The following is a 24,957-nucleotide window of genomic DNA, read 5'->3' on the forward strand; positions in this document are numbered from 1 at the left end:
TGACGGAATGAAATGTTCTATTATGGAGTGGTCATTTCAAGGAGGAGGGACTTGCATGGTCCAGGGGAGGAGCATCTGCTTAGCAAGACACTTCCATGGTCTGGTGTCTGTCCAGGACATCAGGGGACTCACAGGATTCTTGAGTTCCATCTGACTGATTGCTGGTCACAGACCTGCTGAAGGGACTTTCTCCAGAGCCAATGCTACTTGAGGTGGAGTGGGTTCGTGATCGGGCGAGCCGGGTCATGCTGGCAGATGGTACTGTAACAAAGAGCCAAGAGGTCAGGAGCAGGAGCCTGGGGAAGCCCAGATGCTCTACAAGTTTCAGCAAAGACTTTACCTTTCCCAGCCCACCTAAGATGGTGCCCAGGTCACATGAGAGATCCCCACTTTGCACTATTTGCTTAGGTGAGTGACTGTACGCAAGGCTGCTCTGATCCTCTGCGTCTGGATTCTCCTCAGATTTTCCTTCAGAGTAGGATGGGAAAGCCTACAGAGTAAAGCCTCTTAGCTGTGCCCCCGCCATTCAAACAGTGATTAGGAAGGTGGCTTTGGGAACAGATAGTGGTCCCCCAAACCTGCAGTGCATGCAAGACTAAACCAAAAGAAAGAAATGAAGATAGACAGACAGACAGACAAGTAGGAAGTGTATCACCATAGTGTAGGTCCAATATGGGAGACTGCTATTCAGTCCCAAGGGCTGCCCAACTAAAGCAGGTGCTGATGAGTGTCCACCCAGCTCATACATGTGCAGGTGAATGTTCCACTCCCTGCTGGTTTCCACTCTAAGTCTGATTAGTTGATGGGTTATAGACTGAGAACTGTGGACTCGCAGATGTCAAACTTACCCTATTACAAATAAACAGGGAGCACACACTACTCACTGTAGCCCATCCCCTGCAAAAAGGACTTGAAGGCCTCGATGAGCTTCCCAGGCTGTGGGGGACAAAGACGACATTAATTTGTGTGTATGTAGAGAGGTAGCTCTGTGTGTGTGTGTGTGTGTGTGTGTGTGTGTGTGTGTGTATAACTGTATAATTACGAACACTTCCTTACCTGAACTACTTGGGGCAGTCCTCCACAGTCTGCCATCTAGAAGAGAAAGAACATAGAGGTCAGTAGAGGGGAGTGGCCTCACCATCCCCCCTTCACAGGGGATATATACATATACACATATATATACACATACACACGTACACATACACATACATATACATATATATAGAGAGAGAGAAGAGGAGGGAAAGAGAGAGGATCATCTCCTGGCTGGAACTTTCTATGTAGACCAGGTTGGCTTCAAACTCCCAGGAATCCTCCTGCCTCTGCCTCCTGGATGCTGGTTGTAAAGATCTGCACTACTATGCCCAGCTTTGACTTGTCTCTATCTAAAGGAATGTGAATCTCATGGTTTCATGGCTAGAATTAAAACTTTATTTAAAAGGGAGTCAATTATTTAAGGTAAAGAATGCCACAAAGAGCCTAAGAGTCTGCGTCTGGGCTAAGCATGGTTGATTGAGTACCTGCTATGCAAACCCGAGGTCCAGGGTTCAGATCCCCAGCATCAACCTCAGTGCTGCTTGTCTGCCATCCTGTGGTTGGAAACCAGGGCCAGAGAGAGGCATGTCTCTCCATCCATTAGCTTGTTGGCCTAGCTGAGTCTATGAGAGGCCCTGCCTCGTGGCTGGAGAGATGGTTTGGTGATTAAAAGCACTTAAACCGGGGTTGGGGATTTGGCTCAATGGTAGAGCGCTTGCCTAGGAAGCGCAAGGTCCTGGGTTCGGTCCCCAGCTCTGAAAAAAAAAAAAAAAAAGGAAAAAAAAAAAAGCACTTAAACCTCTTGCACAGGACCCAGATTCACATCCCAGCACCGGCATGGTGGCTCAAAAACATTTGACTCGGGGTTGGGGATTTAGCTCAGTGGTAGAGCACTTGCCTAGGAAGGGCAAGGCCCTGGGTTCGGTCCCCAGCTCCGAAAAAAAGAACCAAAAAAAAAAAAAAAAAAAAAAAAAAAAAAGAAAGAAAACATTTGACTCCAGTTTCAGGGGATCTGGTGCCTTTTCTGACCTCCAGAGGCTCCTGCTTCTACATGATCCACATAATAAACTCTCACGGGCACATAAACACACACATGAAATAAGTATTAAAAAGAGAAAGGCCCTATCTCAAAATATAAAGCAGTGAGGCATGCATAGTACCCCACACTTTCATCCAGCATTTGGCAGAGGCAGGTTGATCTCTGTGTTCAAGACCAGCCTGGTCTACGTAGTAAGATTCATAGCTAAGGCTACATAAGGTGACCCTGTCTCCAGACAAACTGAAGTAGAGAGTGACCAGAGAACACACCCAGTGTTGACCTCGGATCCCACACATTTGCATGTGCACCTCCAGACATGTTCGTATGCACAGAGGAGTACATATCCCACCCCCAAACACACACGCACACATGAACATACGAAGTCTGAGATTAACAAGGAACCTCCTTACAGTTCAAGGAGTAAGAGGAGAAATGCGTATTCTCACAGATATCTAAAAGACTTGACTGGGCAAGGGTTTGTTTCAATGATGGCCACGCTTATGTGGTAAGTGCCTGTACATGCTAAGCTGTCTCACCGGACAAGGAGACACTCTTCACACACTCACAGCCGTCAAATAACTCAGCATCCGTCTGTCTGCCACAGGCACAGGCTGCTGTGTTCTGTGGCTGCAGATGGGAATGGAAACCTAGAAATAACCACGTCTATGGCTGTCATAAAGCGTTGTTTGTGGTTGGCAATATTGATTCAGGTCTGCCATGAAAAGCTAATTTGAAGCCAGACTTTTTAATCCATATTTTAGAGAAGCCCATCATCGATCATCTGTGAACTCAGCAGCCTCAGAGCTCTAAGCCTCTGTGTGTTCTGAGAGCTAATGTCTCGGCTGGTAACAGGGCTTCCCTTTGACACACACTTGAGAGAGAAAGGGGAGAAGTCAGGAGCCGAGTGGATGGAGACAGAGCAGCAGGCCACTTTAAACACGAAAACACATGAGCGGAGTTTCCAGTTTGGACAAATGCTCAGCCAGAGCTTCTGTCAGGGCATTGACAGAGGACTTTTTGTTTGTTTGTTTGTTTGTTTGTTTTGTTTGACAAAGTCTCACTATATAACCCTGGCTCTGGCTGGTCTTTTTTTTTTTTTTTTTCTTTTCTTTTTTTTAGGAGCTGGGGACCGAACCCAGGGCCTTGCGCTTGCTAGGCAAGTGCTTTACCGCTGAGCTAAATCCCCAACCCCAATCTGGCTGGTCTTGAACTCACAGATACTTTCCTGCCTGTGCCTTCAGAGTTCTGGGAATTTTTAATCATGTCATGTGTGCCACCGTGCTCAACCAATGGGGAGAATCTTTCTTTCTTTCTTTCTTTTTTTTTTTTAGATCAAGCCTTGATTTTTTATTACTTAAAAAATCTATATTTTCACGATTTTCTGCTCCTCAATAAGGAAGCATTCTTGATCCTGTCTCAGACACAGTCAGCACACATGGGCCCCCACAGGTCCTGCTGACCATTCTCAGTTTTAGACAATCTCATAAGGACTTTAGGTCTTATAGCATGAAACCCTGGTTGTCTACCTGGGTACACAGCACATATGGATTTGGTGGTTTCCCAGCCTTCTTGGTATAAAGGTGAACAATCCTATTGTCAGGGGTTTGAGACAGCCTAGTCTTGTTGGAGGATGGGTCGTAGGAAAGCCTACAATGCTATGTCAAATGCTGGGCCATTCTGAGTGCCTCCATGCACTGTCCTGTAAGAAGAAAGAAAGGGCAACAGGGGATGGGAAATCTTCACACTAGCTCAGAAATCTAGGCCCAAGTGGCTATCTGCAGGCCAGCCGGGCTCTTGCATGCCTTTAATCCCAGCAACTCCCAGGCAATTGGATCTCATTAGCTCGAGGCCAGCCTAGTCTATACAGTGAGTTCTGGGCTGGCCAGGACAATGTAGAGAGACTCTGTCTCAAAAAATAAAAAATAAGGGAGTTGTCCTCTGGTGTGGGGATGCAGGATTAGTAGAGTGTGTGCCCAGCATTCACAGAGCCTTGGACTAGATCCCTAGGACTGCAAAACTCTCATGCAGTGAGCCAAGCATCTGGCAGGTGGAAGCAGGGAGATCAGAAGCCCAAGATCATCTTCAGTGACATGGCGACTTTGTGGCCATTCTGGGATACATGAGACCTTTCACTTGAGAAAGAGTGCTGTCTATCTGCTTAGAGTGCTCCTATCCAAATTTATCAGAGTATTTCTGGAAGTTTCTTACCAAGATAGCAAGGTTAAGACTGTAAAAACATTTCCATCCTATTTTAATTCTCTCAATAACGTTGAGCTATTAACTTTAAAATATATATATATATATATATATATATATATATATATAATCTTTTAAAAGAACCATGGACTGCTCCTCTGCTCCTCTACCCCGGGGACAGGCTCTCACTGTGTATTCCAAGACCAAGCTGGCCTTGAACACAGAGATCTGCCTGCCTCTCTCTCCCGAGTGCTGGGATAAAAGGTGTGTACCACCACTCATGATCTTAATGATATAAAACTGTATAGGACAAAGGTACCAATACCTTTACCATACATCATCTTTTGTACTTGAATTCTGAGCAATTTAACTTTTTTCTTCTCTTTATTCTATTTTCCAGTATCTGTGAGGACTGAGGTGGTTTGAAATACACTGGCTCTCATGGGCTTACCCATCTGAACACTTGGTCTTCAGTTGATAGAACTCTTTGGGAAGTATTAGGCAGTGTAGCCTCGGCAGAGGAGGTGTGTCACTGCGGGCGGGCTCCGAGGTTTCCAAAGACTGAACCATTCCCAGTGTGCTCTCTGCCTCCCATTGCGGATCAGGGCATGAGCACTCAGCTGTTCCTGCTGCACCGTCTTTACACCTCTGAAACTGTAAGCCCAACTGAATGCTTTCTTTGATAAATTGCCTTGGTCACCAGGTTTCATCGCAGCAACAGAAACATAAGTATCACAGGGAGAATGAACTCAGGAAGTTTCGATTCGTTTTGTTTGAAACACGGACACAATCCTGAGGAGAGGCTTTCCTGGAAACACCCTCATGAAATCAAGCTAACTCACTTGCGAGTGGTCTGCGGTGACAGAGGACACATTACCTTCAGTAACGTTGTAGTTATAGGGTTGAGGCGGGAATTACATTCAACCTTTAAGAAACAAAAGGGGGAGGAATGATCTTGTTAACTGTGAGGAAATGATCTGTGGCTTGGCATCAGAATGATCCTACGAGATCGACAGCTCAGCTTGCTGGCGGCCAACCCACTTAGAGAGAGTGCAGCACAGACTGTGAGTCTTCTAGTGACTCTTGTCACATCGATACTTTAGGGCACGCCTACCGATCTTTAGGACACGCCTACCGATCTGGACGTGAGCAGGCGAGCTGGCTAAGCAGTGCGGGTGATTGCTGCCAAGTCTAGTGACCCATATCTGCTCTCCAGGGCTCAAATGATGGAAGCAGAGAACCAATTTTTCCATGTTGTTCTCTGACCTCCACATGCGCATGAGCGCACGCATGCATGCGCGCGTGCGCGCGCTCACACAAACACACACACACACACACACACACAGTAAGAAAATGTATATAAACAGATATCTGGCCAGTTCATCTTTGCAGCCTGTTACTCTTTAATGAACAGCATGGTGACTGTAAAGTCAGTAAGACATGTAGGCAGGTACCTCCCTTCTCAGAGGTGAACAGGCCTGTGGCCCCACCCTGCTGGGCTCTCCATGCCTTCCCAGCACGACTGGACTACCCACCCGCCCGGCCTAAGCACTGTGCCCACCTCCCTGCTCAGCCCCTCCTGCCTGGAGTGGACGGCTGCCCCGCCACAGCCTCTGACCCTTCTGACTCAAGGTCTCCAGCTCTCCAGTGTGAAGTTGAACAACTCTGTGCCTCTATTTTTTTCTTCACAACTGAAATCTTATTGGCTGAGGGGCAGTCCACAGATATTTCCATTCTTAACAACCGTACTAAAACTTTTTGAAGTTATCTCAGTGATGTTCCAGCCTCAAACTTGGCAGTCTTCCTTCCAATAAATGGTAGCATAGCAACAGTCAAGCCCTCTTGCTCTTTGTTTCCACTGACTCACAGTTTTGCGCCACACACGTTCACACTCAACCTTTCCATCTTCTGGAGCGCGTTGCTAGGACAGGCAGAGAAATGGACTGCCGTGACCAGAGGCGCTACAGTGCTGACAGGGCAAGGTTCTGTAGGAAATGCTTCTACTAGGAACAGGAGGCCAGATGTAGTTGAAAATATCCCACAGCTGGGCAGTGGCGCACAGGCCTTTAATCCCAGCACTTGGGAGGCAGAGGCAGGCGGATCTCTGAGTTTGAGTCCAGCCTGGTCTACAGAGTGAGTTCCAGGACAGCCAGGTCTACAAAATAATCCTGTTTCGGGGAAAAAGAAAAGAAAAAAAAGAAAGAAAAGAAATAAATAAAGAAAGAGAGAAAGAAAGAAAAGAAAAGAAAGGAAAAAAAATGTTCCAGACACAAACTCACAACTGAGACCCCAAGTTGCCATTCTAGGAGAAAATGGGCTTGGAGTCTTCACCAGGAACAACCAAGGTTCCAAATCTGGTAGATATATTTTTAAAGATTTATATTATTAATTTTATTAATATGAGTACAGTGTCTCTGTCTTCAGACACACCAGAAGAGGGCATCAGATCTCATTACAGATGGTTGTGGGCCACCATGTGATTGCTGGGATTTGAACTCAGGACCTCTGGAAGAATGGTCAGTGCTCTTAACCACTGAGCCATCTCTCCAGCCCAAATCTGGTATATTTAGTACAACCAGTATGATAAAGTTTGTGTCTGGGTAATGGGAACACAAGTGCCCAGCCTTCTGCTTTGTAACCTTCCCTCATTTTCTATGGTGGGCACCCATCACTTCTTTTTAATTCGAGACATACTTCAGAAGGAAGCAGAGAAAGGCTATGGGCCCTTGACCGCCTTCTAGCCTGCTGGATCTGTGGGAACTTCCTCCAGGTGGAAGGCTGGCTGAGTGCCAGCACTGTGACAATAAACACATAGTGTTTTATTGCATTAGTTGCCACAGAGCCATTAAGGACCACACTGATCAATCGATGAGACCTGGTGACACCTCTGAGGAACTGGTTTTTCAAAGTATGTCACAGAAGAACCCGGTAGATGCGGTTGGACAGCGAGACCTAGTGTGGTCATGTTTCTATGGTGTCAGCAGGGTGCCTGCCATACACGTTGGACTGACTACACTTCCATCCCAGTCTCCTCACATCAGCAGCACTTACCACAGCTTCCACAGCAGGTGAATTGTCCCCAACCACCAGTAAAGTAGAACACCTAGGAACAGGGGGAAGAAGAGGGCTCAGTTAGCCAGGAAGGACAAACACTGCTGCACACGGATCAGTCGGGACAGGCACTTACTTTAATGTTTTCAATCTGTTATCATTTTGGCCCAGAATAGGTCTTTCGATCTCCAGGTCTCTGCGTCTAGACAAACAAAGCACAATCAGCATCACTTATAGGAAAAACCATGGCCCTTCCCGTGTCTCCTGGACATGGAATCCAGAGTCTGACGGTCTGGTAACACTTTTCCTCACACCCGAGGACAGGAGGGCTCTGAGCTGTGCCCGAGCGGCTGCTTCCATGGTAGCAGGCTATAGAACAGGGGTTTGTGGGATGCTGAAAAGGGGGAGAACTTCAGAACTCAAGCAGCTGCACCACTGAAACCCTCAAGGCTGAGAATTTTCCAAGTAGCATTTTCTGTAGAAAGGAGCCCAGTAGGAGGAGGGAAGGGCATCCTTTTTTTGTTTGGGATGGAGGAGTAGGAGGGCTTTCTTTATAAAGGTCTAGCACAGATTTTTACTTTCAGAGCTGGGATCAAACACAGGACCTTGTGCATTCGAGACAAGCATTCTATTAAAAGAATTTTAACTAAAAATAGGGGCACCCTGGAGAGCAGGTTCAGGCCTGCTGGGCTCCCTGCTAGCCCTGTCACTCTGGGGAAAGTTGCTCTGACCCATTCCTCCGCCTCTCCATCCTCCTAGAGACCAGAGAGGCAAGAGGAGCCAAGATTTCACTCTGGAGAGGTCATTCCCTGCATAGGAAGCAGCCCACCTTCTTCACTCAGGCGATGGAGGAAGGTGTGTGTAACTTCTGAACACACACACTTTGGTCTGTAGTTCAGCACCCATAGGCTATGTCTCTTATGAGACAGTTCCAGCCGGGGTTGGGGATTTAGCTGAATGGTAGAGCGCTTGCCTAGCAAGCGCAAGGCCCTGGGTTCAGTCCCCAGTTTGGTCCCCAGCTCTGAGGGAAAAAAAAAAAAAAAAAGGAACCTGAGACAGTTCCAGCCAAGAGCAAGTAAGTCGAAGCTCAAGTCCTTTACCCTTTGTTTTTCTACATGCGTGGTCCAATAGCACACACCATCTGTCGCACAGCACAGGGCGCGTTCCCTGCCTCCTTTCTCTTACAGACACCTGTCGTCTCTTTTGAACTGGTCTTCAGGAGTGGGTAACACCATACCTATCATAAGAACGCAGGAAAAGCTCTAGGTTTCCTTGGTTGATATCTTGGGCAATTTGTAGTCTGTAACTTTGAATCAGTTCCAGGTTGGTTTTCAACTCCTCCTAGAGTAAGCAGAAGACATATTCTAAGCTGCAGAGAACAGAGAGCAACACACACACACACACACACACATGCACACACACACACACACATACACACATGCACACACACACGCACATGCACACACACGCACGCACACACACGCACACGCACACACACACACACACGCACACACACACACATACACACATGCACACACACACGCACATGCACACACACACACGCACACACACGCACACACACACACACACACGCGCGCACACGCACACACACACACACACACACACACACGAGGAGGCAAGACCTGTAAGAAATGTAATCTTACTTGGAATACTACATGGAATTGCACTGGAGGGAAAGGTATATCAGGAATCATTAGGAAGATAATTTCAGAACGGTATATAAATATCACCAGGAAGCATCGTGGAGAACAGAGATAAGGAAAAAACCTGTTTGCCTTCTACAGCACAAGGGTGAGAGAGCCGAGAAGATAGAGGCGGCTCCCTGGGCCTGAAAGTGCGGGAACGATTCCTCCCAGGAAACACGGCTGAAGCTCTAACCTCAACCTGAAGACATGACAATGAGAAAAACGAATAGTGGAGTCGGGAGCTCAGTCAGTAAATACCTGCTGTGCAAACGTGAGGACTGCGAAGGAGCACCCCTAAAACTCAGACCTGAGAGGCAGGGATGGGGAGATTCCTGGGGCTCCCTGGCCGGCCAGCCTGGCCTAGCCAGGAACAGGCCCCAGTGAGACTGACTCAACAACAGGACATCTCCCTAGGACAAACTGTCACTAAAGAAAAACACCACACATAAACACACACACATGTCCGTACACACAAACAAGAAGTGGATACTATGAGACAGTAGTACATTACATAGTAATCAGACTGAAATGACTAGCCGTGGAGAGAAGCTTGAGCAGCAGAACTAGAGGTAAAAGGGAAGAAATGATACTTTGAGACAGGTAGAGATTGCTGTGAGGGGCAAAAGACAAATATCTCTGAATTTTTCACCTATGACCCATTAAAGCGTCTAACGGTTTTGTCACTGACCACCAGATTCTGGCCCAGGCCAGGGCGATTGCAGACCTGGAGGCCCTGTGCTGAATCAAGCTACAAAATTGCTGGGATCTGAGAAGCCACACAAACCTCAAAGACCAGGAGGAACTGTCACTAAAGGAAAACCAAAGCTCTCCCCAGCTCACCCGCCCTCAGTCGGCTTAGACAGCACTGACTTGGAAGTCGCATAGCTGGGCAGCCCATCCTTGCTCCCACTAGCTTTGCTGTAGGGGACACCTCTGATACGTGGGTTATGAAACAGTTGCCTAGGCAACAGCAGAAGCTTGAAGCCTGCTTTTGTGGGAAACACTGACCCTGTATTTTGAGCCTGTAACTATCGGATGGGCTTGGAGTTGGGTCAGTCTTCTTTGCTGTTCTGATATTTGGATTGGATCCCCCTCAGCTCCACCTGTAGACACGTTGGTCATCCAGGAAACGGTTTGCAGAAACGTTACCCTGAAGACTCTATTCTGCCCTGTACACGAGCTACTTCAGCATCGATCACAGCTCAAGCTCTTCCACCCACACAAGATCCAAGCTAACTACGAGGCCTGGATGTGTGTGCGAGACAATCATATCAACAGCAGGAGAGACTCAGCTGAAAACCTTAAGAGCAGGATTTCATAAGTAAGGAAGACATCTTTTGAAATGGTGCTCATCATGGGGGGGAGGGGACCTCCAGCATTAGCTGACTCCAAAAGTCCAGGGCTTCTTGCTGCTGCCTTTGTTCAGTGAGTAGCAGCCTGACCCCCACTGAGACCTGCTGTCTCCTGTATGCTCAAAGCCTGGGTCAGCCATCTGCAGGAGTCCCAGTAAAGCCTTGTCTGTCACGGCCCTGATAAATGGTTCTGTCCTCTCTCCTGCTCCATGCCACCAGAGCCCACTCTGTAGCATTGTTGGTCTATGGAGGGCAAATAAGGACACGGTCACTAACGCAAATATTTAAGGCAAAAGAAAATGATAGTAATTACCCTCCCTCTGCCGGTACACATGGATTAAAAAAAACATAAACCGTACTCTTACATACATCCTGCTAACACACATGTTTCCACTTCCACTTGGGCCTGGGAGAGAGCATAAGGACATGGAAAGCAATCACATTTTTTTTATATTAACTGTTTCCTACATCCCTGCTAATATCACTTTTTGTTGTTATGGGAGACAGGGTCTCATAGAGCCCATGCTGACCTCCAACAATATATAACCAAGGACGACCTTGAACTCCTTCATCCTCCTGCCTCGGCCTCCTGAGAGCTACAGCTACAGACTAGCATTGCCATACTCAGCTAATACAGTGCTGAGGTTGCACCCGTGATAAAGATTCTGCTTCTGAGCTGCATCCCCAGCCCACGGTTACTGTTTTTATCTTAAGGTTTTTTTAGTGTATGTGTAGGTACGTGCGTCCCAGCATGAGTGTGAAGTCAGAGGACAGTCTTGTGGAGTAAGCTCTTTCCTTCCATCCTTACGGATGCGCCAGGATTCGAACTATGCTCACCAGGCTCGAGTGGCAGTCACCCTTACCTGCTGAGCCATCCTGCTTGTCCGTCATCACTGTTTGGTTTTGCTGGTTCGCTAGATGATCAAGTGGGAGGGTGTCGTCGTTCCTGGTGTGTGTGTGTGCGCGTATGTCATTTGTGTGGGGGTACACGTATGTGTGTGCATTCATGTGTATCCTTCCCATGGAATTTGTCAGAGGGGAGCTTTTTGGAGTCTGTTCTTTCTTTCTTTCTTTTTTTTTTTTTTTTGGTTCTTTTTTTCGGAGCTGGGGACCGAACCCAGGGCCTTGCGCTTCCTAGGTAAGCGCTCTACCACTGAGCTAAATCCCCAGCCCCGAGTCTGTTCTTTCTTTTACTGCGTCGGTCCCTGGGCTCAAACCCAAGTCCTCAGGTTTAGTGGCAAGTACTTTATCCACTGAACCATTATGACAGCCCAGTTGTCTTTTTCTGAGTAGTGAGAATGAGCATTATTTATGCTTTTGTATATAAGGTGAAGTGGGTCTAGGCTGACACGGAACTCACTCTGTGGCTGAGGCTGCTTTTTAACTCCTGATCCTCCTGCCTCCACCTCCCAGGTGCTGAGGTTACGGGGCCTGCTGCAGCAGCCTGACTCTGCTTCATGTTTAAAATCAATTATCTAAATCTAGATAAACCAAACCAAGGCCAGTCTTGTTTGTCACTTACATTTAGCCAACAAGTGCTTTAAAAATATTGGTTTTAGTACCTTTTTTTTTTGTGATGAGGGTTTGCATGTGGGTTAGTGGCCCATGCACATGAGTTGTACAGTGAAGCTGGAAGAGAGTGTACTGGGTCCCCTGGCACTGGGGGCATAGCTGGGAGCTGCCACGAGGGTGCTGGGAGCTAAGCCTGGGTCCTCAGCAAGAGCAGCCTGTTACACTGTCTTCCTTCTTTAGTGAGATGTGACTGACACTGGGCATCCTCCTGGTTCTGACAGGGCAAAGCACAGGAGCATCACTGATGACTTCAGAGACAATCTTCCCTCAGAGACAAAGGAGGAATTGCAATCTAAATGGCCTGCTGAGCAGTGGAGGGAAGAATCAGATGGTCTTTCCCATACTCCTTGTCTGTCTTAGGTGAAACAGTCTCCAAGCTTGACTTCTGCCCGGTCTGCCAGCTCTTCAGTGTAAGGTATAGGTATGCAGCTCTCTCTCTCTCTCTCTCTCTCTCTCTCTCTCTCTCTCTCTCTCTCTCTCTCTCTCAATTTGTAGACCAGACTCTCCATCCTGGAACTCATAGAGCTCTACCTGCCTCTGCTCTCCAAGTGCTGGGATTAAAGTTATATGCCACCACCTAGTTTTTCTTTTAATTTTATTGAAAATTCTTATTTTGGGAGCTGGAGACATGGCTCAGCAGTTAAGACCACTGGCTGCTTTCCCAGAGGACCCTGGTTCAATTCCTGGTCCCCACATGGCAGCTCACAACTGTCTGTAACTCCAGATGCAGGTGGTCTGGCCTCCTCACACAGACATACGTGCGGCCCAAACGTCAGTGCACATAAAAATAAATAAATCTTTAAAAACCAAAAAGAAAATTAATCTTTTATGTGCGAATGTTTTTGCCCACATGTCTGTTATGCACCAGATGTCTGTGGTGCAGGCAGAGGCCAGAAGAGGGTGAAAGATCCTCTAGGAATAGAGATTCAAACAGGATATGGTGCTAGGACTTGAATCTGGGACCTCAGGAAGAGCATTCAGTGCTCTTAACTGTTAAGCCACCACTCCAGCTGCCTAAAGCAGCTTTCAAACCTCTCAGCACACACATAACCAGTCGGTGGTAACCACCTGATCTGTGCCAACCTTCCATTCTCCTTTAGGCATATTTAGAATTAAGGATGCAGACTCACTGAGCAGCCTCTGCTCCTCCCTGTAACTGCCCTCATAGCTCCCCACCTCATCACTCAGTGTCTCTGTCACTCACTTTCCCTTAGAAAACAGGACTGGAGGCAAATCCCCAACAACAACCATCCCAGGATAGCAGCCATCCTGCTGGAGAAGCCAGCGTCTATCAGCTCGTGGTTGGATAAGGTCAACCTAAGCTCCTTCCACAATGGCTCTTCGCTTGCTTCCTCTGGAATTTCCATTCCTGTGAAACCTCTCCTGAGCCTCCTGGTGGCTCTAAAGCTGTCTGGTGAGGCACCAGTGTTGTCAAACATTCACAGATGGCATTCTGCTCACGGGGTACAGGTGGGGGAGAGGCTGTTTTCTGTCGCTCTCTGAGTGCCAAGATCCGTGAGGCTGAGAGAAGCCTCTCCAGTGGGCCTGGCCTTTGCAGACCCACATGCCCTTTGGACTGACTGGGCTATGCTGTCTGCCAGGATCCAGACATTGCAAGGTTTCTCTTTCTTCCCTGATGCACAGTAAGGCTTTTCGTGCGAGCCAAGGAACCCAGCTCTTCTGGTGCATGGGTGCTTACCTGCCCGAAGTGATGAGCCAAAATTATGTCCACGACGTTGGTGGTCAAGCCGGAGAGCTAAAAGATAGAAACCGTGATAAGAAAAAAAAAAAAAAAAAAAAGAAACCGTGATAAGAGAGTGAGCACGTGTGAGCATCTCACAGGCTGCCCACTAAAGGAAGGTGTAGTTTACCCACAGTATCCTTCAAAAGCAAATAAAAACACAAGTCAGTGACATTTCAAAGAAATGTAAAAAAAAAAAAAGCAAAAATATAAGGAAGATCTAAATATTCCTTCCACGGTATGAGCTGAGTTTGTTTTGAAACAGGGCTGGACGAAACGGTGGCCATTGCTTTGAGATGTGCAGTTGGGGACTGTGGCCTCTGCTGCCTCCTTCCTGCCCCTGTTCCTGCATTTACACTGGGTTGATGGCAGGTAGAGATGACTTACAGCCCTGCCCAAGACATCCAAGACACAAAAAATAAGATTCCTTCCAGTTTTAGCTATCTTTATTTCAGGGAGTGGGAGGAAAAGCTATATTTACAGAATGTTCTCACATTTGAACATTTTTCTCCCAATTCTTCCCATTTGAAAATGATGCATCTCGGTCTAATAAATGCAGCAATCTGTGTAAATCTGGAGACAGGCTATTTTCAGAAAAAATGTCAGCTCAGCTCATCTTGCCAACTCCCCTTTAAGCTGCTGCTTGGGTTCTGGATGGAATTCCCACCGAGGACTTGGAGGAGTTGGAGCTGGGGGTGCAGGGAAGGAAGCGAGGGAGAGCCATGACATGAGTGAAAGGTTAGGGAAGAAAGATGGCCTGAGATCACCCGTGGGCTGCCAGTGAGCCCCAGGCTACAAATGAGAGAGGAGCATGGGTAACGACCCGGCTCAGTTCATGAGCTGCACTGTCCATAATTAATGCTCAGAGACCCAAAGTGCTCCATGAATGTCATCAGGCTGCTGTACGTCTAAGTGTGGGGGTCAGGATATCCGCATACTAGACAGGCATTTTACGCAGGGCAGGCTGGGGAGGAGTCCATAGCCCCATCGAAAGCCAGGGAAGGCAATATACCCCAAAATGTACATGCATGTGGGGCGGGACAGACAGACTGTTCAGAATCTGGTCTGCTGGTAGGCAGAAAATATATGCAGGATTTCATCTACCTGCAATTGGATAGATAGACTAGGCTACCTTGTCTCAGCCTCCAGAGACTGGGATTAAAGGCAGATGCCACCTGGGTAGGTTTTTCTTTTATTTTTTCATTTCTTTTTTTTTTCCTTGAGTTTTTGAGACAGGGATTCTCTGTGTAACCTTGGCTGTTCTGGAACTCATTCTGTAGACCAGGCTGGCTGGGAACTCATAAAGATCTGCCAGCCTCTGCCTCCTGAATGCTGAGATTAAAGGCATATGCCATCACCAAGTGGCAAACAACTTATTTTTTATCATATGTTTTGCTATTGAATAAGACATTTTGTGACTCTATTATCAGTACTTTAGAATTTTTTCCTCATCCGTTAGACTGACAATCAATGCTTGGATGATTATATGGTGCCTTGGACCATCTAGCTAAGACACAGGACATATCTTTTTTTTTTTTTCTTTTTTTTTTCTTTTTTTTTCGGAGCTGGGGACCGAACCCAGGGCCTTGCGCTCGCTAGGCAAGTGCTCTACCACTGAGCTAAATCCCCAACCCAGGACATATCTTGATAGGATTAACACATTCCATTTCTTTGAGTTGTCCTGAGAACAAGAGGTTAAATATACACAAACCATATGAGAACAGTGTCTGGTATTCAATAACCATTATGCTGGTAACAGATTTTCTCCTAATAAAAGCATTAGGTGGCTCAGTCAGCAAATGCACCTGCTGAGGACACCAAGCCCAACACGGTAGGGAGCATAATGAAATCCGGAGGGCGGTTTTCTGACAGCCATAGGCCTGATATGGCATGAGTACACTACGATGTATGTATGTATGTATGTATGTATGTATTCATTATCCATTCATTCTCTGTTTACTTCTGGCTATCCTGGTGGGTAGCACATATCGTAAAACTTAATTCTGTTTGCCAGTACTAAGGAATGCCTAGGAAGCCAAGCATGGCGTAGTTGCCTGTGATCCTAACCCTTGGGAGGCAGAGGTAGGAGGATTGCTGCAATTTCAAGGCCACACTGCTTTGTATAACAGTTCCCAGTGAGCCAGGTTCAGGCAATGACCCATTCAAAACAAAATAATGACCCTAAATACTTAGGGTCAGAGAAACAAGAGATGGCCAAGCAAGGGCCCTTGCTGCCAAGCCTGAGGTCCTGCGTTCAATCCCTGGAACCCACCTGGTAAAAAGAGAGAAGTAACTTATGTAAATTGTTTTATGACCTCTACAGGTGCATCGTGGCACACATGTACACACACACACACACACACACACACACACACACACCACAACAATAATAATATAATCATTTGTGTCAGGAGCTGGCTCAGCAGGTCAAAGTGTTTAGCTGCTTTTAAGCCTGAGTTAATCCCCAGGACCAGGGAACCCCTGTAAAAAGCCAGATGGCCTAGAGTAAGCTGCAGGGCAGCAGAAACAAGAGAGACTGCTTTAGCAAGGTGGAAGGCAAAATGAATGCCACAAAGTTGTCCTCTCACCTACACACGCATACACACACACACACACACACACACACACACACACACACACACACACACAGACACACACACCAGTTTTTTAAAGACGAGGGTATGGTAGTACAGCCTGTAACGCCAGAACTTGGGAGCTGAATGCAGGAGAATCAGAGGCTGAAGGGCATCCTCAGCTACAATAGGAAGTGCAGGGCAGCCTGGGCTATATAATGCCTTCTTTTAAAACAACAAAGCAGCAAGTAACTGGGTCTGAAGACTCACAGAATCTAGCACTAGGGAGGCTGAGGCAGGAAGAGTGCCACAAGGTTAATGCTAGCCTGGGCTACAGAGTAGGATCCAGTTTAAAACTACTAAAGCCAGCCAACTAACCAACCAACCAAACAAACAAACAAACAAACAAACAAGGACCCTTTCAAACAAAAATAAATACACAAAATTACAAGCAGTAGAGAGAGATACCTAGGCAATCACTAAGACATCTTTCGGTGTGTCTCTGTTTGCTTTCCCAAACACCAGGATCTGAAAGGTTCTGACCTGGAGGTGAGTCAGTTCTCTGGACTCATAATGCCCTGGTAGTATTGGAAGGCAATACAATGTCGAGAGAGAAGCTGGGCCACAGTGTAGGGAGGGTGGGTGGGGGTGCACCTAGGGCTGTGTCCTGTTCCTTTCTGAACTGCCTTTCCTGTGTGCCCAGATGTCAACTGCTCCTTTCAGCAACTGCTTCCTCTCTCTGTTACAACCAATTCAAATGTCTGCACTGTGAGTTGATATAAATCTTGCCTCCTGTTGTTCTCCTGGATAATTTGGTCCCAGGTACACAAGTGTAAGTAATCCATGCATCATGCAAAGGACTTCTACACAGATCATTTTTAAAAAAAGAAATGCCTGGTGATACATTACTACTTTCTGGCCCAGAGCTCTCTAAAGGTCTCTACCCGACTTGCTAAATTCCCATGCGGCTGCCAGCTACTCTCTGAGCTCCGGGCTGCCATGGCTAGCACCAGAAGCGACCGTCCTTCTAGTTCCCATGGCATGGGTCACTGCCACAACAGCCCCATTCAGCCATCCACCTGCTGTGGTTATAGTCACAAGTCCCAGTAAACTGTTAAAATCGAAACTCTAAAAGCTTGTAATTTATAGTTCAGATTTATATCAGTAAATTCTCACTCCACAAAACGTCCACACAATAAACTCAGAGCCAATTGATATTGATATAAACTGCCCACCTAAAAAAAGACAAACTGTCCTATAATTATCCATCCCTTATAAGATTTTCATAACTACCTGTGGTTATTTAAAGCCACACAGGGGTGGGTCATCCTTCCCTCCATCTCTATTTCTTCTTTCTCCTATCTCTCTGGCCTCTCAAAAACTCTGTCCCCGCCTTCCTTTTTCACTGCCCAATCACAGGCCTTGCCTTATTTTGCGCCTGCTCTCACCTGCATATAGACATCAAGCCACATATATGAGAGGCTGAGGGCTGGAAGGATGGCTCAACAATTAAGAGGCTGCTCCTCAGAGGACCTAGGTCCCAGCACCCACATGATGGCTCAAGCCTTTCTGTAACTCCAGTTCTAGGGGATGTAACCCCCACACACTTTGACCTCCATGGAACTGCATACACGTGAGGCACAAACATTCATGCAAGTAATATGTCTATACACAAAATAGAAATTAATTTGTGAAAAAAAATTAAAAAGTAAATGTGATGGTTTGTATATGCTCAGCCTAGGAAGTGGTGCAATAGGAGGTGTGGCCATGTTGGAGGAGGTGTGTCATGTGGGCGTGGCTTTAATACCCTCATCCTAGCTGCTTGGAAGCCAGTCTTCTTCTAGCAGCCTTCAGATGAAGATTCGGAACTCTCAGCTCCTCCTGCACCATGCCTGCCTGGATGCTGCCAGGCTCCCACCTTGATGATCATGGGCTGAACCTCTGAACCTGTGAGCCAGCCCCAATTAAATGTTGTCCTTATAAGACGTGCCTTGATCATGGTGTCTGTTCACAGCAGTAAAACCCTAAGACAGCCAAGCTATTTTTTTTTTTTTTTTATGAAGGAACAAGAGAAGTCTAGTTTAGCGACATGGGCCTGAAATCCAAGCTTCTTAGGAGGCTGAAGAGTCACATGATCATGGCCAGCCTGCCCAATTTAGTGAGATCCTGTCTGAAGGTAAATAAAAAAAGAGATCCGGGAATGTTAAGTTCTGTGACAAGATGAGTGCCTAATGTGCATGAAACTGTGGCTTTAATCTCCAGTACCACCAACAGGAGGAAGAAGAAGAAGAGGAGGAGGATGAGGAGGGGGAAGAGGAGGAAGAGGAGGAGGAGGAGGAAGAAGAGGAAGAGGAGGAGGAGGAGGAGGAGGAGGAAGAAGAAGAGGAAGAAGAAGAAGAAACAGTAGTAGTAGAAGTAGTAGTAGAAAAAGAAGGAGGAGGAGGAAGAGGAGGAAGAGAGGAGGACCAGAGAATGAGCAGACAACTCTACCCCTTAGTACTTACTTTGGAAGCTGCCCAGTCAATCCAGTCTTTAGCACACGGGTCAATGTTAATGAGCTCAAGACCTTCTACCAGCTCCGGATGATTGAGCTGAGAGAGAGAGATAGAAAAAGACAACTGTGTGAGACTCCCGCTCCCATTTCTGCAGGAGAGGTGCTATGGAGCATTTACAGACAATGCCTCCTGAAACCTGACTAGCACCTGGAAACCAGTCTCTCCAAAGGGATGAAGTCACCTCCCCTTGAATGGGCAAGACAGGATTTTTGTTGTCACAGCAGATGGAGAGCATGCTGCAGTTGTCCAACTCATAGGGGATTGCTTATGGGCAAGTGTGGTAAAACACTTGGCACGAGTGCTACTCGGGCTTATGTGGGCTATTTTGGTACAACATGGACTCCTGGAAGTTTTTTCCTGAAGCCATCTGAATAATAGACAGTGCCACCCTAGAAAACCCTTTTCTGTAACCCAGGAGGAATCTCACAACAATCCTACAGGATTTGGCACATTAAGGTGACATTTCAAGGTCTTTTCAAGATCCCTTTTATGGTTTTAACCATCTTCTTAGAAGTCACATCTGGGTCTCTTTATAATGTTCTGTACTCGTTTGTAGATTTTCGGGTCCCTCTACAGACAAAGCAAGTCTTCACACACATGTGCCTGGAGCAGCTAGAACTCACAGAGCCGACACAAGCCCAGAGCAGCACTAGTCATTTGACGCACTCCCCAGCTGGGACCTCCGCACTGCCTCAGGGACTTGAGACCAATCCTTCCTGTACTCACTGCAAATCTGCTGAGGATTTGCAGTGGGCTCCTGCTCCAACTCCAACGCCAATGATGCTCTTCATACTGAATGAGGCAGAAGGACAATTGACAACACCTTACTTCTGTGGCAGCATGGCAGAGTGCGGTGACTATAAGCCAGCCTCCCAGCCATAGCTTTATAGCTATGAGAACTTGGGGAACTTTTTTTTTTTTTTTTTTTTATAAACCAAAGATCTTTATTCATTCGGTAGAATACTGGTTACAATTAAGTAGAGCCATACATTCCCAAATAAATACCCTCAAACAGTATGGGTAAAAGGAAGACTACAGAGCTGGGTATTTATGTGCATTTGAAAGGCAGTAGAACAATACGCTGCTCACCCACTCTGCTTATGAGCTCTGCTCTGTCTCACAGCAGCTCCGCACCAGGACTTCCAGTGGTGCTCTACACGGAGGGAGGGGGAACTTTCTTTTACCCTCAAGCTTTAGTGTCCCCCTTATTTGACAAAACCACTACCTCCCCCGCCACACACACTTCCTCCCCTCCCTTTCCTTTCTTTTTCTTTTTCTCTCACAGCCTTGCCTACCGAGGGCTGAATCTAGGACTGCATGGATACTGATCGAGTGCTTTACCACTGAGCCATATATACCACAGCAAGCATGATACACATTTTTATAGTTAAGTGATAAATGCCTAGAATTTAGAAATCATCTTCATTTTCCCACTGCCTCAAAATTCATCAGCAAATTCTGTCAAATCTACCTGTGAATATTGTCATCGGTAATGGTCACTTTAGTCCATCCCATGATTTCTTGGTACTGAAGTGCTAAGGCTCAGTATCAGAGTGTGGGGCTCGCCAGACATGGGCTCTATTACTGCACTGCACGCCAGCCCCGCTCTCTTTAGGGCATTGTATTGTGATTGCTGATCAAGGTCAACAAACGTAGCCATTGACTCTCCGGTTTTGCTCCTTAAGTCCATTGACAGGACAGCAGAGTTAGAACAAAAGAACGAAGTAACGAAGTAATGGCGTAGCTCAGCCGGGAGAAACTGTTGATCGGGAGTGGAAGCTTGGGTGTGATTTGTAAGAGTTGGGGCGGGGAGCCGAAATGGAAGCCTGCAGAAGACACTCACCTCAGGTGTGTAAGAACGGGAGGCAGCATCTCAGCCAGCTCATCCACGGTGGGGTACTGATACCTGAAACCCAGAGTAACCGCTCCTGAATTAGAAAGCACCACAGTTCCTAGACACTAGGAGACCTTGACCACTCCAGGAGTCTTAGAGAAACACAAGATTTATTTTAATTAATTAATTTTACCAAAGGCTCAAAGGAGGTGTTGTGGTGCCTAGAAGTAAGTGTGGCAGACGCCATGATCCTCCATGACTGTCACGTAAGGAAGAAATAAAAGGCCACCCTCCTTGTACCAGAGCAGGCTACAGGAAAAGAACTGGTTACAGGGCCCACTATGTGCTATTTCCACAGCCTTAACATGCACTCCCAGGCTCAGGAATGCCCAGCAACAGGTCTGCCAGTCATATTTAGGCAGTTACCTTAGCAGGAAACAACGTTCTCCTGGGCCTGTGCATCATTATAAACTCAGAATCCTCAGAATAGACGCTCATTTATTTCACTTAGCCTAATGCATTCACTTTATGAACTACTTACTAATAATATGAACTGACTCTGAAATGGCCAGGCAAGCCCAGAGCTGACCCAGAGGAGGGAGAGTAAGGAGGAAGTCACAGATGACAGAATCAGAAAAGGACAGGACACTTTAAAATGAGACTGTGTGTGTGTGTGTGTGTGTGTGTGTGTGTGTGTGTGTGTGTGTGTGTGTGCGCGTGCGTGTGTGTGTGTGTGCGTGTGTGTGTGTGTGTGTGTGTGTGTGTAACAGTCTCCCATGTTTGGTGGCCTCTGCCCCACAAATCCAGGGCCATCTGCTGCACTGGAAGGAGTGGAGTGTCTCACACCATTGTGCACAAGTTGAGAACAATCCTGACAGACAGCACCTGGACGAATGACAACTGTATCTGAGACACAAGAGTGTGGACAGTCAGCTAGGACTCTGTGTGACAGGACATCTTAGGCTGAATCCTTGCACACTGATGAAAAATCGCACAGGACTGTTGGGCCGAGAGAGCTAACACACACAGAGCATTAAACAATGTCTGGCAGAGCCTGGGTCCCGTGCAGGGGCAGACTCTCCCCTGTCAGGAATGCTTACTCTACAGAAGTCACTGGAAATGCAGCACGAGGGGGAAGGGCTCCCTCCTACCCCAAAAGCTCTCATTGGCGCCCTGTCCAGGGGGCACTTGGGAGCCTGTGACTGACAGGCAGAGCAAGTTTAGGATGATGGTGGGTGTCAAGGCCAGTCAGATGGTGTCTTTGCCCATCAATATGGCTCTAGAAAAAAAATGGTTCCCCAAGTGACCAAACTCCATCCCTAGGTGGGAACTCAGATGGGACCACCCTCCCAGAACAGGGTCAAGGAGTCTGGGCTCAGCCTATGTATTTGGAGATTCAGGAAGCAGCACAAGGTGACAAATAAAAATGGATGAGTCAGGGGACAGATGAGGGACAAGTGGGTACTCCAGACACATGACTTGTGCCTACAGGGACACAGGTCCTGGCCATGAAGAGGCTTTTGTAGGTTTGTGAAAATACCAAGGAGACATCAACACACGAGCTTCTGAGACCAAGGGCAGAAAGACGGGCAAGCAATACCACCCGTGCGTGTGACGCCATCAAGTGGAAGGGGGGCACAGCATTCAGTCCCCTACAGCCACCCACAGCTCTTTGGCCTGCATGCCTCCCACAGAGCTTCCCTGGGGCCTTACTTACCCTGTTGGGAAGGAGGGTGCTGCTTCCTGTTGGCCTGGGGCATCCACGTGACAGACAGCAAAGTGCTGGGTGATCTCTTGCATATCCTCAAAGTTGAAGAACGTGTTGAAGCAGGATTTATCTATGAGACAAGGATTCCTGTGCATCGGTTCCCCAGTTCTCCCTGCTTCCCCTCAGCTCTGCAAAGCTGACCAGTGTCCTCTCAGTCCCTTCTCCTCAGCAGCCCACTCGAGTGAGGAGTCTGCACACAGCCTGTGCCTCAAGACGCCCAAGGAAGACTCTGTAGGGAGCACCTCAGTGCCTGGAGGATGAGTGGTTCTCAATTCCATGCAATGGGCTCAGAGCAGAAAGCATCTTGGGGATATTTGCTGGGTTTCCTGGTGGTGACAAAACAATCTTCTACCCACAATGCTGTCTTCTATGCACCTTGTCCCTCTACCGGATGAGGAAGGACTGTGAGCTCCCTGACTGTGGCTAGGGCTATCCTCAGCTGCTGACACCCACCACATCGGGCTCTCCATTGTCAGGACTGCTGTGTGCCTGGAGGAGATGCTGCCTCATTCTTAACCCTCTCAGTACAGGTCCTTCCTCACTTCTCAGGCTAAGACTCAGCCCTGGGCTGTCAACCAACACTCTGAAAGGCAGAGCAGCATGAAGGTGAGCAGAGCCTGGTCCCACATCTAGATCCTAATTCTATACTGTTTGTTGAAAAGCCACTTGTAAAATGCTTGGTGGCTAATTCGGTGAGGATTTCAGTTTTGGATATATTTGTGGAAACAGAATGAGACGTCTTGGGGACTGATCTAAAGATGAACATCAAGCAGACTTTGTCTTACATACACGCCTAATGCACATAGTCTGAAGTGACTGTTAAAGTGGGCCCTTCGTCTTTGTAAGTCGGGGACTCACAGGGAACAAGAACACAGGTCAAGCAATTGTAGTTCTGCTGGGCCTGTGGTGTATCTAGCTGTTTTCTGTCCACATTCAGTGTCAGACTCATAGCATTTTAGATTCTGAATTACTGGACTAAGGATGTTCAATCTATACTAGGCAGAAAAGCCCATTGGAAGAATACTTTTTTTTTTTTTTTGGTTCTTTTTTTCGGAGCTGGGAACTGAACCCAGGGCCTTGTGCTTCCTAGGTAAGCGCTCTACCACTGAGCTAAATTCCCAGCCCCGGAAGAATATTTTTACTACTGAATTCAAAACTCTGGGCTTTCTAACCTAAGACATGAATAAAAATCAGCCTTCAAGGCTGGACATGATGGTGCGCACCTTTAATTCTAGCACATGGGAGGCAGAGGCAGGCAGATCTCTGTAAGTTGAAGGAAAGTCTGGTCTACATAGTGAGTTCCAGGTCATTGGAGCTATGGAGAGAGAAAGAGAGAGACAGAGAGACAGAGAGACAGAGACAGACAGAGATGGAGAGACCCTGTCTCAAAAATAAATAAATAAATAAATAAATAAATACATACATACATAAATACATAAATAAATAAAGCAGACCTCAGTTCTAATTTCTAAAATGTAATTCCAGATGCCCCACCATAGTTGACCCAGCTCATACCCCAGGAATATTAACCTCCCGTTAATAAGGGTTTTAAGAGGAGAAGAGAGATGCGTGCGTTTTATTAGAAGTCTGTTATTATGCTCTTTAATACAAAGATTACGCATGGTTCAAGGGAGCTGTTTGGGGCTGGAGAGAGAGTTCAGTGCTTAGCGGCCCTTACTGCTCTTGCCGAGCACCAAGGTTCCGTTCCAGCACTACTGTGATGACTGGCAATCATCAGTATCTCCAGTTCTGGGGGGAGGGGTGTCCAACATCCTCTTCTGGCTCCCACGGGGATTGCATGTATGTAGTGCCCATGTATCCATGCAGGCAAACACTCACACACTCGAAATTAAACTATTTCCTCTTAAAAAGGGAATGTGCAAAATCAAATACATACGGTTGAGCCCAATGTCATGGTATGTCAGGATAAATGATCTATTTCTCTTCAGGGAGCCCTTTATGGTGACATGGACCATACCATGGGGTGTTTCTATGTCATGCTCCTATAACAAGACAGTGTAAGGTCTTAGGAAGTCTTCAGGAGCTATAAGCTCACCAGAGAGATGCTGTTATACCTAGTATTCCCACTCTCTAGGTCTTCTTTTGAGATAGACAACAAACACACAGAAAAGGTCTCACTTTTCATCTGAGAAACCTCACCATGAGGCCAGGTATATGTGTTGAAAGTGAATTTGTAATTGGTTGTGGGGAGGGGATCAGCCAGTTGGATAAGGAGCCAGGAAAAACTTGGGAGCACAGCTAAGGAAATGGAAACATGAAGTTCTTTGTGGGTAAAAAGTCACAGGTTTCAAAGCTCTGAATGCATGTCTCGCTGTAGACCATTTCAGTGGTGTAAGAATATATCATTAGAATCAAGCATTTCTCTTCAAGGCTGGCAGGTACTACAGTATGACATCATCTGTGAGCCCTTAGCTAACAGACATCCCAGTGTCATCCCAGTGTCAGGATTTCTTACCTGGGAAGTGAGCTAACCTCACAGGGGCATTGGTACCACACACATCCTCTTCTCCATCC

General features: G+C 47.0%; 1 pseudogene across 1 annotated transcript; it reads right to left on the minus strand.

The window, feature by feature from the left end:
• On the minus strand, positions 1 to 24,423 carry LOC134486193 (protein NDRG3-like; annotated as a pseudogene). Its single transcript, XR_015684745.1, has 13 exons — positions 24,320 to 24,423; positions 22,372 to 22,492; positions 20,664 to 20,726; positions 19,547 to 19,612; positions 18,770 to 18,856; positions 13,651 to 13,707; positions 8,559 to 8,662; positions 7,458 to 7,523; positions 7,322 to 7,373; positions 5,148 to 5,195; positions 1,057 to 1,092; positions 885 to 936; positions 1 to 261 (listed from the first exon to the last, which is right to left on the minus strand). The product of XR_015684745.1 is annotated as a protein NDRG3-like, transcript variant X2 (transcript).
• Positions 24,424 to 24,957: the final 534 nt, after the last annotated feature.

This window comes from Rattus norvegicus, chromosome 3, assembly GCF_021556685.1.
Source record: "Rattus norvegicus strain SHRSP/BbbUtx chromosome 3, alternate assembly SHRSP_T2T, whole genome shotgun sequence".
Taxonomy (NCBI): domain Eukaryota; kingdom Metazoa; phylum Chordata; class Mammalia; order Rodentia; family Muridae; genus Rattus; species Rattus norvegicus.